The following is a 13,963-nucleotide window of genomic DNA, read 5'->3' as shown; positions in this document are numbered from 1 at the left end:
TAGCACTGTGCAGGATTCTCTCTGATTTTGGTGAGGCTGGGGAGTAGAGAGATTTGGGGTTGAAGGAGCTGGCTAAAAGCCATCTCTGCTGCTTTCATGGAAAGGCAGGCACTTAGCTCTTTCTTCTTTGAATACATGAATGTTGAAGATCTGACAGAAAGCCCATGAAAGTTCACACCTGGAAGTTTTGGACCCTTACGTGGGCAACGTGGACAGAGAAGAAGACTTAAGCAGGGAATCCCTGTAGCCTTCTAGCTGTGAGGAGCTGTGCAGGACGTGTGTCTGCACAGCCTGTACAGCTGCCAGAGCCCCAGCCCATCCTCCGTGTGACTGCCCAGCCATCAGTGCCACCCATCATCCAGTTACTGTGACCCTCCACCCAGGGCTCTGCCCTGCCTGGTGCCTCCAGCATCACCTCCTCATCAACGTTTGAGCAGTTTTGGTGTCGTTGCTGCACTCTGACCCACAACTACAGAAGGGCTTGCAGCTTTGCACTGAGGTGCCATGTCTTAAAAACCCCTGTGGCATCTTGGGCTTAATTTAGAGAGCACTTCCCAAGCAGGGGGGGGTGGACCCTGGAGGCTTTGCCGTGAGGATAGAAAATCAGTACTCTCTGTTGCTTTTGAAACACAGGTAATGGATTTTATAGATTTTTATCCTCTGCCAAAACGAAAAGCCACTATTTGCTGCTCAGTCTCTGCTTCTATATTTGATTACAACTCAGAGCTTCACATTTGGTTTTTGTCACAGTTTGTATTTTTCAGCCCAGCTCTAAAATACACAACCTCACATCTGTGTTCTTCAGCAGGTTGTATTCTGTGGTGCCCAGGAGCCAAAGCTCTGGCTGTGCTGAGAGCCAGGGACACTGTAACACACTTCCACAGGCCTGCTTTGTTTTGTGGAAAACACGAGCAACTCGTATTTTCTTCATCACTTGCATTTTCCCTGTTAAAAGTTGTATTTGGGTGAGAGGGACATTAAGGTGTTGGGGAGTCTGATGTAGGTTTTGTGACAGGATGCTGTTATTGCTGGGAATGCACTGACTTCCAGCTGAAGACATGTTTACCCAAGTTCTCCTGTATCTGAGATGTTCCCCCACCACTGTAAATGAATAGCACACGGTGAAGTTTGGATCACTTTTCCTATGGAAGTGTGGAAGTCATTTTACTGATTTTTTTTCCCTACCAAAAATTACTTTACCTCGGAGCAGACTAAGCACTCACAAGGGCGAGCCATCCATCCCCCTTCCCCTTCCCTCTTCCTCCCCCATTTCCTGTCAAAACTAATTTGAAATAAAGATGTGTAAATAAGAGAAGAGAGAGTTGGTTGACAAATTTAAGTCTGCCCTAAATAAAGCATCTGCCGCAAGGGAGCGGGATATCTTTACATGTGGAGAACACCAATACAGAACCTGCAGAAATGCTGGGCAGTTTGCATGTACTTTGCTGGGGACAAATCCACTGGGTGCTGGCTGCATTTGCAGTCCCTCCCTAGGGCCTAAAAACTGTTGTAGCCTCTTGCTTGGTTGCTGGGGCTACACGATGCTGGAGCAATGCCTTTCTCCTGCAGGCACAGGAAGTTTCCAGGGGGATGTTTTTCCACACCAGAAAGAACTGGCCCGCCAGCTGCCCCAGTTTCCCTCTGCTGTTCATCCCCAAGCAAGTCTCCCCTACCCACAGAGGGGAAGGAGGAGGGTGAGGCTGATGCCTCCTCCCACAGGAGCCACCAGTGACCTTCCGGAGTGGAAAAGCACCAGCTTCTGCTCAGTTTTTTTCCTTCTTCTCCTTTTTTTTTTTCTTTCTTTTTCTTTTTTTTTCTGAAAGAAAGAGTTGTTTGTGCCAAGAGCTGTATCTTTTGAGGATGCTGATGTTGGGTGACAGGTCAGCAGGCCCCCAAACTGCTCCAGCTTGCCTGTCCCCATGCAGTAAAGCATGTGTTCAGCTCTAAGGCGTAAGTGGTGAATTAAATCCATTCAGCAAAGCCCTTCAGTGCGTGCTCAATTGTTTCCCTCAGCCCAGCAGCACTCCTGCTTGTGTAGGGTAGGTGTGTTAACTGGGATCTCCACAGAAGCTGTGGAGAGGATCAGGCTGGTGAAGGGCCCCCCAAGGGCTTCCCTAGCGAAATCCCCCTGGCTTGGGCTGCGGCCACACAGCAGCAGCTCCAGCAGAGGGGGTTGCAGTAGCTGGTACCATGGCATGCCCTGCCCTGGGCACAGCATTCCCACTCTTCCATGCCTCCCTCGTGGAGGGAGAAGGGAGGCAGCAGAAAGGAAACAAAACCAGAGCTGCTGAGTATGAGTTGTCAGTAGGATGCAGGTGGGCAGGGTTCTTGGGGTATCGGGGGAGGGGGGGGGGGCAGTTTGCCTCAGGGGCCAAGGTCCATTCTCTGATGTGACCTGAATCAGCAGAGGAGGGGGCCAGCTCCTTCTGTGCCTGGGCTGGCTCTGGCTGCCTGATCCCTCTGTGAGAAAACTGCATTAACTGCAATCGCTACACCAGAGCTGGGCAAAAGAAAGGTGGGCAGGTCTGAGAGTCAAAGCAATGGTGGGGTGACTGGATGAGTCCTAGGGGGAGTGGGAGGACCAGAGCATGGCTGGGGTACAAGGAGAGTGGAAGGTGGAGCAGAACCAGGGGAAAAGGAAGAAAGGGCGTTGATACCACCTTGTTGAAACCAAACTGCTAGCTTGGTTTGGCTGCAAGGTGGACCAGTGGCATTACCTGGCATGTGGCATCTCATCCTGAGCTATCTCGTGGGACTTGCTTCTGCTGAGGACAACCCAGAGAGGGTAATCTTGTCATGAATATATTTAGTTTGGGGCATGAGATTGCCCTTTCTTGTTGATACAGACTGAGTGGAAAATGAGGTGCCCCTGGGACATGGTATTGGGACTTCTCAGGTGAGCTCTGGATTATGCTGAGCAGCATATCCCTTCCTGGTGAGGATGTCACAGCTGTCACCTGCAGGCTTTGACCAGGTAAAACTTGAGCTGCATCTAGCCCTGCCTGGCCTGGGACTGCTGGGTAGGCCTCACCCAGGGAAAACTAGCACTTCTCATAATTTAGCCCATTTTTCACACTAGCATCAGACTGCAGCTCTGGGAGCAGCCAGCTGTGCTGGAGGGCCCTGCTGGCTGCCACCACTCCTGGGTGAGCATCGCTGTGCAGGAGACTGACTTTGCAGGACTGCTTGTGGGATTTCAGCCTGTTGCTCCTCAGGGAACCCAATGCAGAGGCTAAAATGATGCTGTCTTCCGTGAATCTGTTCCTTGACTTGAATAGCTCAGCACCATTTAAGATAATTTGAAGAACAGCAAAATAATTTGCTGCCAGCCAAGGCCCCTGCATAAAACACCTGGCACCCCACCAGAGGGTTAGGATTGATGGGGATGTCAGACTTCTAATAGGACTGAGTTAGGGCTGCTTCAGTATGAACCTGTAGAATAAAAATAGAAATCTTTGTGATTCAGCATACAAATGACACTTCTGCTTTTTTGTAAGTAAAACTGCTTTGCCCTGTAAAAGCTGGTCGAATTTCTGCAAGCAGATTTTACCAGCTTGGTCTGTTTCTGAAGGAAAAAAAACACTTGCTTTTGCCATTTCTTGTCATTGCACCTGTTACTGTTGCAGCCAGGAAAAGTTTTATTCAAAGGACATTTCGTTTCTGCCTGGCATGACTGGAGATACTTGATATATGTGAGTTCATGAAAAGCAAGTCATGCTGAGGCAGCAGCTCCTCAAGCTCTGGAGTCTGTTCTGCTCCACGGTAACTGCAGCATGGCTGTTTTTGGTCTCTGCTGAAGCTATCTATAGGTGACACTGAGTACTTAGTTTAGATTGCAGTCCTTCACCCCTTTACACATATATATATCATCCCTGGTGCGATATACAACGGTGCCAACTCCTTATCTGATGTACATTCCCAATACAACTACTAAATAACCAGAATGCTAATTCTTATTCACTGTACTCATATAACACTGTCTCTTGGCCAAGACTTTCAGAAACAGTAGATTTCAGGCAATCCTCTGGAGGTATTTCCAAAATGTTCTAACTTTCAGGAAGTGCTGAGTGACCTACTTTTTGGGAATGCAGCCCTTTCAAAACCTCTCAGGGCACTCAGAAGTGAAAAGTCATTCTTGAAAGCCCTATCTGTTCTGAAAATGGAAATTATTCATCCAAGTAAAAAACATTAGTCTTTTTTAAATTGCAATTATTTCCAGAGGGGAAGCAAGGACAACTTTCTGGCTTGCATGGAAGCCATGGTTTGTGTGCTTTAACTTCTTGAGTAGACAGTCAGGAACACGACGTGAGACAAGGCTGATGCCCAGTAGGAGAACTGCTGAGGTAGGATAAGGGGAGAAAAAAGAGGAGAGAAAGTATATCACCAAATATTTATTTATTTATTGCCAACAAAAGGGTTTGAAATGGGAAGTATTTCACCCTGCTCATGTGTCCGACACAGTGGTACAGCAATCCCCAGCTCTGATGTGGGCAGCCTGAGCAGCTCAGGCCAGCAGCAGGGTGTCTGCAGGACTGCTGCCTGCCATGACAACCCTTACGTCCTCCTGATGGTTACAGAAGCCTTTTGTGGGAGTCTGCAGGTGTCAGTCTGCTAGAAGATACCACAGTGCACATTACAATGAAATTCATGAGCAGCATCATTCTGTGGCACTACCTGAGGCTTTGCAGGACACCAGTAACGTCCTGCTCTGGCTCCAGGGGCTTACTGTGCTTCTGTAGGATTTACCTTTAACCTTGTGTTTGTAATGTAGTGCTCGCTCAAAAGAACTGGTTAGTGCTTATGCTGACTATTTGGCATCTTCAGCCCTGTGGTTATTTGTAATTAAAAACAAACAAATAACTGCCTAGAATCTTATTCATCCTGGAGTTCAGTGTGTGACCCAAATGTCAGATGAATGAGTCCTTCTCCCAGGTAGAGGAGCTGGAGCACTGAGCTTGTGGGTTATTGCTGTGTGCTGCTCTGTTTACCTCCATGCAGCCCAGATACTTGCAGTGCTGGGAGCTGCCTCCTCCCTGCAGGTGAAGTGGAGCTCAGCCTTTTCATGGGGAACCATCCCAGCCACGCTGGCACCCACAGCCTGCCAAAATCAATGCCAAACCCTAAGGGAGAACAGAAAACAGGCCTTGCTTGCTGTGTGGAAGCATGAAGCAGTGTGAAGGTATGAGGCTCAGAAAACCCTGCCCAGCACCACAGGAAGTTCAAGCACTGAGCTAAGAGTAGACTGGTGTAGGCCACCAGTCTGTGTAATGGTGGGATTTCCTCCCAGTGCTTACCCAGAAAACCTAAGATGCTCCCCACATGTTTGGACTGTGCATTTTAAGTGCTGCAATGTGAAAGGAAAATCAAAAAGCCAATCAAAATAATCTCTGTGAGACCCATTCAATAAAAAAGTTATTGGCAGTTAGCACAGTTTTTTATAAAAAAGTAATTAGCCCTCCTGCCCTGAGAATTAATGAATGCTTTTCATTACACCCCAAGGGGTAGTCAACCCAATAATAATCTACTTCAGATAAACGTTGTTCTAAAACAATGTTGTTCGTCAACTCAGGCGGCAGGACGGTCACAAACAAGAGCCAAGTCTACTCTGCTGAACACTGGGGCTGGTTGGTTCAAAATGAAAGGTCATTAATAATTTGCTTGGATTAGTGCAATGCCTTCACTTCTTCTTCATTAAGGAAATGAAGCAAAGCATACAAAAAGACCAGTGCCTCATTTGTCCCTGGGTGCACAGCTTAGGAAGCCAGAGGAGACTCACGAGCACTGGCTTCTACCTTTGGCTGAACGTGTCCATAGAGCTTGACTGGGTGGAACATGACTTGGCTATGTGGTTGTCTGGATGTGATGATTTCACTGTCTGGGAGATTTTAGCCTAGTTGCAGAGAGTTGCATGTCCCTGTTGTCTTCCCTTCAGTGGGTAACCCATCAGCACCATAGGGAACCAGCAGCAGGTGACAGCATCCCTTCCCTAGTCCTCCTTTTTGATCGTTGGCATTTTCAGTGAGGTATGCATTGGTGCAGATGCAAAAATCACATGGACTTCTCATTTCAGTGGCTGTCCCGCTCTGACACCCCATTCCTGGTCATCACAGCTGCCTGGTTCTCCTCAGGGTGGTAAGGCACAGTACAGGCAGGAACAGCCCTCACAGACTAAGCAGACGAAACAGTGATTTCCCTTTCCCTGCCCTGGGAGCATCCTTACCACTTCCTGAAGCATCACTCCCTTCTGACCCACACATTCCAGGTGGTCCTTGCTAAGCCTGGTGAAGACACAGGCTACTGCTGCTGACTGGGGGGCTGCTGGCATAGCTTCCCACAGAACAAGCTTAAAAGCTTTCATTTTACAAACCTGAGGATTCTAGAGAAGAGCTGAATCCTGAAGTTTGTTTGGGTGTGTTGTTTTTTTTTTTAATATAATAGTATTTTAAATTAATGCATCTGTATTTGCAGCTTTCACAGAGCCAAGTCTACTCTGCTGAACACTGGGGCTGGTTGGTTCAAAATGAAAGGTCATTAATAATTTGCTTGGATTAGTGCAATGCCTTCACTTCTTCTTCATTAAGGAAATGAAGCAAAGCATACAAAAAGACCAGTGCCTCATTTGTCCCTGGGTGCACAGCTTAGGAAGCCAGAGGAGACTCACGAGCACTGGCTTCTACCTTTGGCTGAACGTGTCCATAGAGCTTGACTGGGTGGAACATGACTTGGCTATGTGGTTGTCTGGATGTGATGATTTCACTGTCTGGGAGATTTTAGCCTAGTTGCAGAGAGTTGCATGTCCCTGTTGTCTTCCCTTCAGTGGGTAACCCATCAGCACCATAGGGAACCAGCAGCAGGTGACAGCATCCCTTCCCTAGTCCTCCTTTTTGATCGTTGGCATTTTCAGTGAGGTATGCATTGGTGCAGATGCAAAAATCACATGGACTTCTCATTTCAGTGGCTGTCCTGCTCTGACACCCCATTCCTGGTCATCACAGCTGCCTGGTTCTCCTCAGGGTGGTAAGGCACAGTACAGGCAGGAACAGCCCTCACAGACTAAGCAGACGAAACAGTGATTTCCCTTTCCCTGCCCTGGGAGCATCCTTACCACTTCCTGAAGCATCACTCCCTTCTGACCCACACATTCCAGGTGGTCCTTGCTAAGCCTGGTGAAGACACAGGCTACTGCTGCTGACTGGGGGGCTGCTGGCATAGCTTCCCACAGAACAAGCTTAAAAGCTTTCATTTTACAAACCTGAGGATTCTAGAGAAGAGCTGAATCCTGAAGTTTGTTTGGGTGTGTTGTTTTTTTTTTAATATAATAGTATTTTAAATTAATGCATCTGTATTTGCAGCTTTCACTTTTAAAAAATTTGCCCTCATCTGGTTGATTTTTGCTTTTTTCAATAAATGGAATGGATGAAGACTTGGTGTTAGCTTTCTATAGAACAAAGGGCTAGGTCTCCTCTTGATTCATTCAGTGTACTGGAGACTGTATTTTCCATCATTCATTTTCTCCCAATACTAGGAAAGTTAATTTTTGTAGGAATGGTTGAAGCTTGGAACGGAAAGTAGCCTCTAATGCCACCACAGCCACAGAGCCAAGAAATTGTAGCTGCTAGTAGTTGCAGCTAGGACAGGTTAGACCCTAAGGCTTAAAGACATCTACAAGCTCAAAACCAGGCTGTGCCAGTGGCTTTTCAATGGAGTTGCAATGGGATGAGGATGCTTGGGTTCTGTAGGAGCTGTGACCAGTACAGAGGTGCACTTATAGAAGTGGGAGATGCTCACAAACTCTCCCTTTAAGTTATCTTTCCCTCAAAACTCCCATTAATAAAGAATGTAAGGAACCTATCCCAGGTAGGCACAGCAAACGTAAAGCCTGGGCAGCTAGTATCTACAAGCTGCCCTGCACCAGCCACTACCATCACCTATCCACCTAGTTACTTCATCATAGAAGGCTATCAGGTTGGTCAAACATGACTTCCCGTTAGTAAAACCATGTTGACTGCTCCTAATGGCCCTCTCATCCTAGATATGTCTAGAGATAGCATCAAGGATAAGTTGTGCCATCACCTTTCCAGGGATGGAGGTGAGGCTGACCGGTCTATAGTTACCCAGGTCCTCCTTCATGCCCTTTTTATAGACTGGAGTGACATTTGCTATCCTCCAGTCCTCAGGCACCTCTCCTGCTGCCCATGACTTACCAAAGATGAGGGAGAGTAGCCTAGCACTCAGATAGGCCATGCTTAGGTGACATCTAATATATTGAGAATTTTCTGTAAAGTAAGAAGTAATTGCATGGTGGTACTCACATCTCTCTGTGTGTGTAAAAGACAGCTATTATGCCATGTATCATTATCATCGCCATCATCATCGTCATCATCATCTTTGTAAAATATACCTGTATAGCTTATGTTCTGATTGAAATGGAATATATTTTTTACCTTATGGGAAGGCAGAGCATGTGGCAGGGGAGGGATTAAAGTGACTGAGTGCTTTTAAAGCTGATACATGTTTCTGAGACGTAGTTTTCTAGGGCAGCAGAGATCTATTTGGAGGTGGACAGAGCATGAATGTAGCAGGCACTCTCTTTGAGGTATTCCAGATTGCAGTGTTGCTCTGCTTGTTCAGGACTGCAAGCAAAGGGGATACCGAGATTTGTAGTCTCTCTGCTTGAATGCAGGGTTGTTGCATTTTGGATGTCTCAATGAAGCCATCAGGCAGGAGCTCAGGAGATCTAATTTCAGGTCAGAAGCTCTGACAGCATCCCTTTCAGCACTATTGCAATTCCACCTCTTATCCCATCGCCCTCTATTCCCACTTTATTTATTTACTGTGGCACTCACAGTGGCCTTGCAGTGGCAGCTGACAGATCCCCTGCCTTTGCAGATCCACTTCTGTTGGGTTGCAGGTGCTTGTTAATCGGATAATGCTGTTGTTTTGGTTGCAGTCATGTTTGTCACTGCTAAGTGACAAGCAGTAACTCGTGCTCTGCTTTCTGGTGCTTTGCTTTCAAGCTTCACAGTTGTACTTGCCATTTCACCTCCTGAGCTTATCAAAATTGCTCTTGCTGCTTGGTGAATACGGTGGCAGTTCCATGGGGGGAAGGATGTGTGGTGGCATCCCCCAGCAGCACCTGGCACCCTTAGCTCTCCTTAGCCTGTCACTGAGGCAGCTCTGAAATCAATGGGAAACAAAAGGCAGACACCTGAGACTGGTCGCAGTTTGGTTTCTGCCGATAAATCTGCCAGCTCTGCTAGGGGAAAACAAGTTATGCCGGATGCCAAATATTTGTGGGTCCGCTTCCTTCATCCCAGGAGCACTTCTACTTGGGAGCCAGGGAGATAAATGCAGGAAGAAATGAGTCCCCTCTCTCCAGTGATTGCTTCTGTAAATCTCACCCAAGCCCAGGTCTGAACAAGATACTACTGAAGGACACAGTTAGACACTCTGGTCACTGGGGGGGACTCAGTGAGATTTTAGCACCAAAACTGCAGGCTTAAAAAAAAAGTTATTTCTTATTATATAGTCATGACCACAGGCACAAGACCAGGGTTTTACATATTCCTCCTGTTAAACAAGCTTGTTCACCAGCATCTGAAGCCTGGTGCAGCTCCTGCCTCTCCCAGGAAGAGCTCTGCCCACCACACCGTGCAGCCAGGGCCACTCAGGGGCTTTGGTTGCAGGACCTGAGCTTTCCTGAAGCTCAGGTGCTTGGGAGAAGACTGCCTAATCAAAGAAGGGCACAATTACTAGATTGCCCTCCTGCTTGAGATCAGAGCAACTAATCTTGGTAAAAATACAATTTCCCACTTTGTCACAGATAAAGGACGTCTCATTTAGTGCAATTTAGAAGAGCCTGCACAGTGCCAGGCTCAGCCTCTGCACACAGGGGTTACCTCCAATGAAGCGTTAAGCCCAGCAGGAAATCTGAAGCTACTGTATTTCTTAGTGGGTTATTTTGTGGCACCAAGTTTCCAGCTGACTTTTGCAGTGCCTCAAACGAGGAGCTGGAAGCAGCTCCAGAATACAGCCAGACTAGAGAGCACAGTGGCAGCTTGCTGTACGAGTTTCCTTTGCTTGCCTTGAGAATCTTAATTACTACAGATCAGCTGCCAGGATGAAATGGGAATGTGGAAGGTACTGTGGAAAAAAAAGTCAAAGAATGGCTTGCTTCTTGGCCTGAGCTACGTGGGAAAATGAGAAGCAGCACAGTGGCATTTTGTTGGCTTCAGAGGTGGTTGGAGCAGCAAGGCTGAGAGTGATGGTAAGAAAGGAAGAATGTGACTTCAGAGGTGACACATTTGCATAAATGATCTACCGAAGATCGATGTTCTGCATGAGAACTCAGAAAGGCAAAAATCCTATATATTGAAAACAGGTTTAAAATGAATAATCAGACTTGTTAATCTGGCATATTAAAGAAACTCCGTAACTCAAAACTAATGAGCTCGGGACGCATCTTCATTTATCACCCTACAAGTGTTCAGAGTGTCTCCTTATTGAGCTGTAGAAAGCAAAGATTCATGGCAGCTTCTGCATGGGTCCAAAGATCACATTGGGCAAAGCAACGTGCCTGCAGCAGAAGTGAACAAACACAGCTGTAACATGACATCTAGGATGTGTCAAAGCATATTGCTGGAAATGCCAGAGTAAAGCAGACAGAGGAAAAGTGCACACAAAATCCAAGAGAAAGGGGGAAATCTGTCCTATGCTGAGTGATAACAAGGCACATTGGATGCATATTTTGAAGAGCTTCCAACTAGAAAAAAATCATAAAAAGTTGGGAGTGGAAAGGAAATGGGTCTTTACAGGAAAGATAAGACCAAGTTCAAGTGCACTGAGAGGAAAATCTGTCAACTTTTAAGGTTCTCACTAATGAAAATGCATAGAGGTGGCCATAACTTAACCATGGCCACACAAATAAGCATCTGAAAAAATCAATACATCTAATATGAAGGTTAAAACTTGCAGTGTCAGACTTCCCAGCAAGGGACATCTCTAGACTGGGTATTTGTCACTAAAATACACCAAAGTAAATGAATTTGACAAAGAAAAGCACCAGGTCATGAGACTGTATGTACATGCACTGTCAGAGCTGAGACTGAGAAGGTGGATGTCACCAAAAGCTACAATAACTAGCAAAAAGCCTTGCCAGGAGCAAGAGGATTAACTGTGTCCTTACGAAAGACATTGGGCTATCACCCAGGGACATGCAGGTAGGTCATGGAAAACGCAAGCCAGGTTCTTGTTACCACTTGCAATGTTTATGAAGGGATTAAAAGAAACATTGCAGAAGAGTAGTGCAGATAGCATAGCTTGTAGGATGCCAAACATGAGAAGGCATCATAACAGTGAAGAAGCAGGACAGGTACCAGGTCTTGCTTTGACCTTAGGTAAGAGTGCATGGACATCAGGAAGAGACCCACTTCTTCCACAAATGAACTATTTTGGCAGGATTTTATTAGACACCAAAAGACACTCCAAATCAGAGCTCTGGCTGGGTGCAAAGGTGAAAACATCAGCCCTGGAGAGCTCACAGCCCTCCTGCAAAGGGGCAGGGACCCCTGTACATTGCTGCAGCTTGATGCAGTGTTTCTGGAGGCTCCAGCATGCACAACAGGCACCACAGCTGAGACTGAGCCTTGAAATAACCTTCTGGAGTGCTTTGAGGGCCAGAAACATTTAACAGCATTCTTGTAGGCACAAGAGAGTCTTGCAGGAATGAATGCACCCATTGATGATGTGCCATGTGGGGGCAGGCAATGATCAGAATCCCAAATCGAGGAGGACACTGAGGCAGCCAGGAAGATACAACCCAGACTTCAGCAGAGCCAGATGTCAATCCCAGGCAATTTAATTATGCCTGGAGAAACCAACCACAAAGGCAGTAAAGCCTGCTGATTATAAGCAACAGTGAACAAGCTGAGAATGAGAGGGGTAAACTGGGAAATTTACAAATTGCAAAGGAGTTTGAAGTAGATCAGTGTGTTTCTTACTAAAGAAACTGCATTGCTCAGGCACAGAGTAAGTATCACAACTAGAGCAGTGGACATAGATAAAGGGTGAGAGTGAGGATCTGAAGCATTTACCAGTATCACAACTCTGTGTTTCCTCCTCCTTTGCCTTCAACTACGACCATCAGACTCGTGCTACAGGCCAAAAATGCAGCTGTAAATAAATAACAGGATTTTGCCAAGCTATGGCAATGTCTGCAAAACATTCCATGGTCTCTGGTTCCCACCTTCACAAGTGTCTATTTCATTAGGATGGCCATATTTTAACTCTTAAAGTATAATCCATCAAACAGTGTGGCATTTATTGATGTGCAGCACAGATGTAACATTCTTGGTGAAGCTGAGACGATGATCAAGTGTGTCTGCTTTTGGAAAGCTGCTAAACTGGAAAGCAAGAAAGCAAGGAAGAAAGAAAGCAAGGAAGAGAACAAGATGTCCACAGGGAAAGCTAAAGAAAGGAGAGGTGGTGTGTCACCCCCGAAATGCAGGCTTGAGTAGCTGTATCCTTTAGTGAGCTTCACAGGAGGCACAACAAGGACAGGGAACCAGTTTGGAAAGACGTGACAGGCCGTGTGGGTCACTGTGCAGTGTTGTGATGGTCATCCCCTCACTCTGTAGCATCGTAGTAGAAATGGCTCCTAAACTACTGTAGTGCCACAGGAAAGGAAAAGGAGAGGAGTAGCACCCTGGCAGGTAAGTGTGAGTGCCTTTGGAGATAGGTTGAAAGTTTGGAAAAATAATAATATCACATCAAAACAGCAGCCAGCGTTCCACCCAGTAAATGACAATGTGTCCAGCTTGATGAGATACAGTCAAGTGATTTGGAGAAAGCAGAAGCCTGCCATGTGAACACAATAAAGCCTCATGTGCTGCATTTCCAGCAAAAAGGGGAGAGTGGGGAAAGAAACCCAGCCAAAGAGGAAATACTGTAACTAGCAACAAACACTCAAAGTAAAGGATGGTGTATGGGAAAGAACTTTGCAATGACTCCACACATGGATGTTGAAATGGAGAGAAAACAGCCTGAAGTCCTGGGATGGACAGTGAGAAGGACTTCTGTGGCTGACCTGAAAGGCAGTAGAGTGTGGGGGGGTCTTCACTCCAGGGGCAGCTGATGGAGGGGCTCAGATCAGCCACGTTAAATCCCTGTTGCTCCTCATGGCATCCCAAGTATTCTAGCCATGCTCATGTACAAGTACCCTAGTAATGCTCCCAAGCATAGGAGAGCTAACTAAAGTATTTACAGACTTTTAGTGATTCATGGGCACCCATTGTGTTTTTACATCCAATCTGGTCTGGGTAACTGGTAGCTGGGATTTGATCACAGCCTGACTATCACCGTCTTCCTGACTACCAAAATCTGACTTCTGAAAGGGCCTCCATCTGTTTCCCATCTTACTTTAATTTACTAAGTTGTGCCATATTCCCATCTGGCAATTGGCTGGAGTTTTTCATTTTGTTTTGTTTTCTCCCCTTGAGTTATTCAAGGAGACACAGAGTCGGCTGAGTACATTAGATCATTATAGGTCTCTTAAAGTAGTGGTTGGATTTATTTGAATAGGCATTAGCAAGATTAAGAATGGTTTCTTTAACTGAATATAGTAGCCTACAATTTTAAAATGGTAACTTTTGTCCATCGTATTGATCTGTAGTTTAAGGATTTTTATGTTTTTTACAGCAAGATGAAGAAAGCAGTTCAGTATTGCTGCTGCAAAACCAGCAGTTTTAGAATTTTGATCAAGACAGTGAAACAACAGATGCACAAATCCCACTGAAATTCAATTAAAACTGCCCCCTTGCCCCTGTAAAATTATTTGAAAAGCTCATTTCTAGAACTTCCAGAAGTAGTTTTACACACAGTTAGTATTTCCCACCAGACATTTTCATACAACTTCAGATATTGTTATTTTTTGGGGTAAATAAAAAACAAACAATGAAAGGGCATT

Source organism: Chaetura pelagica, unplaced genomic scaffold (assembly GCF_000747805.2).
Source record: "Chaetura pelagica isolate M959 unplaced genomic scaffold, ChaPel_1.0 scaffold750, whole genome shotgun sequence".
Classification (NCBI taxonomy): Eukaryota; Metazoa; Chordata; class Aves; order Apodiformes; family Apodidae; genus Chaetura; species Chaetura pelagica.
The sequence above is the reverse complement of the archived record's forward strand: the minus strand, read 5'-3'. Positions refer to the sequence as shown.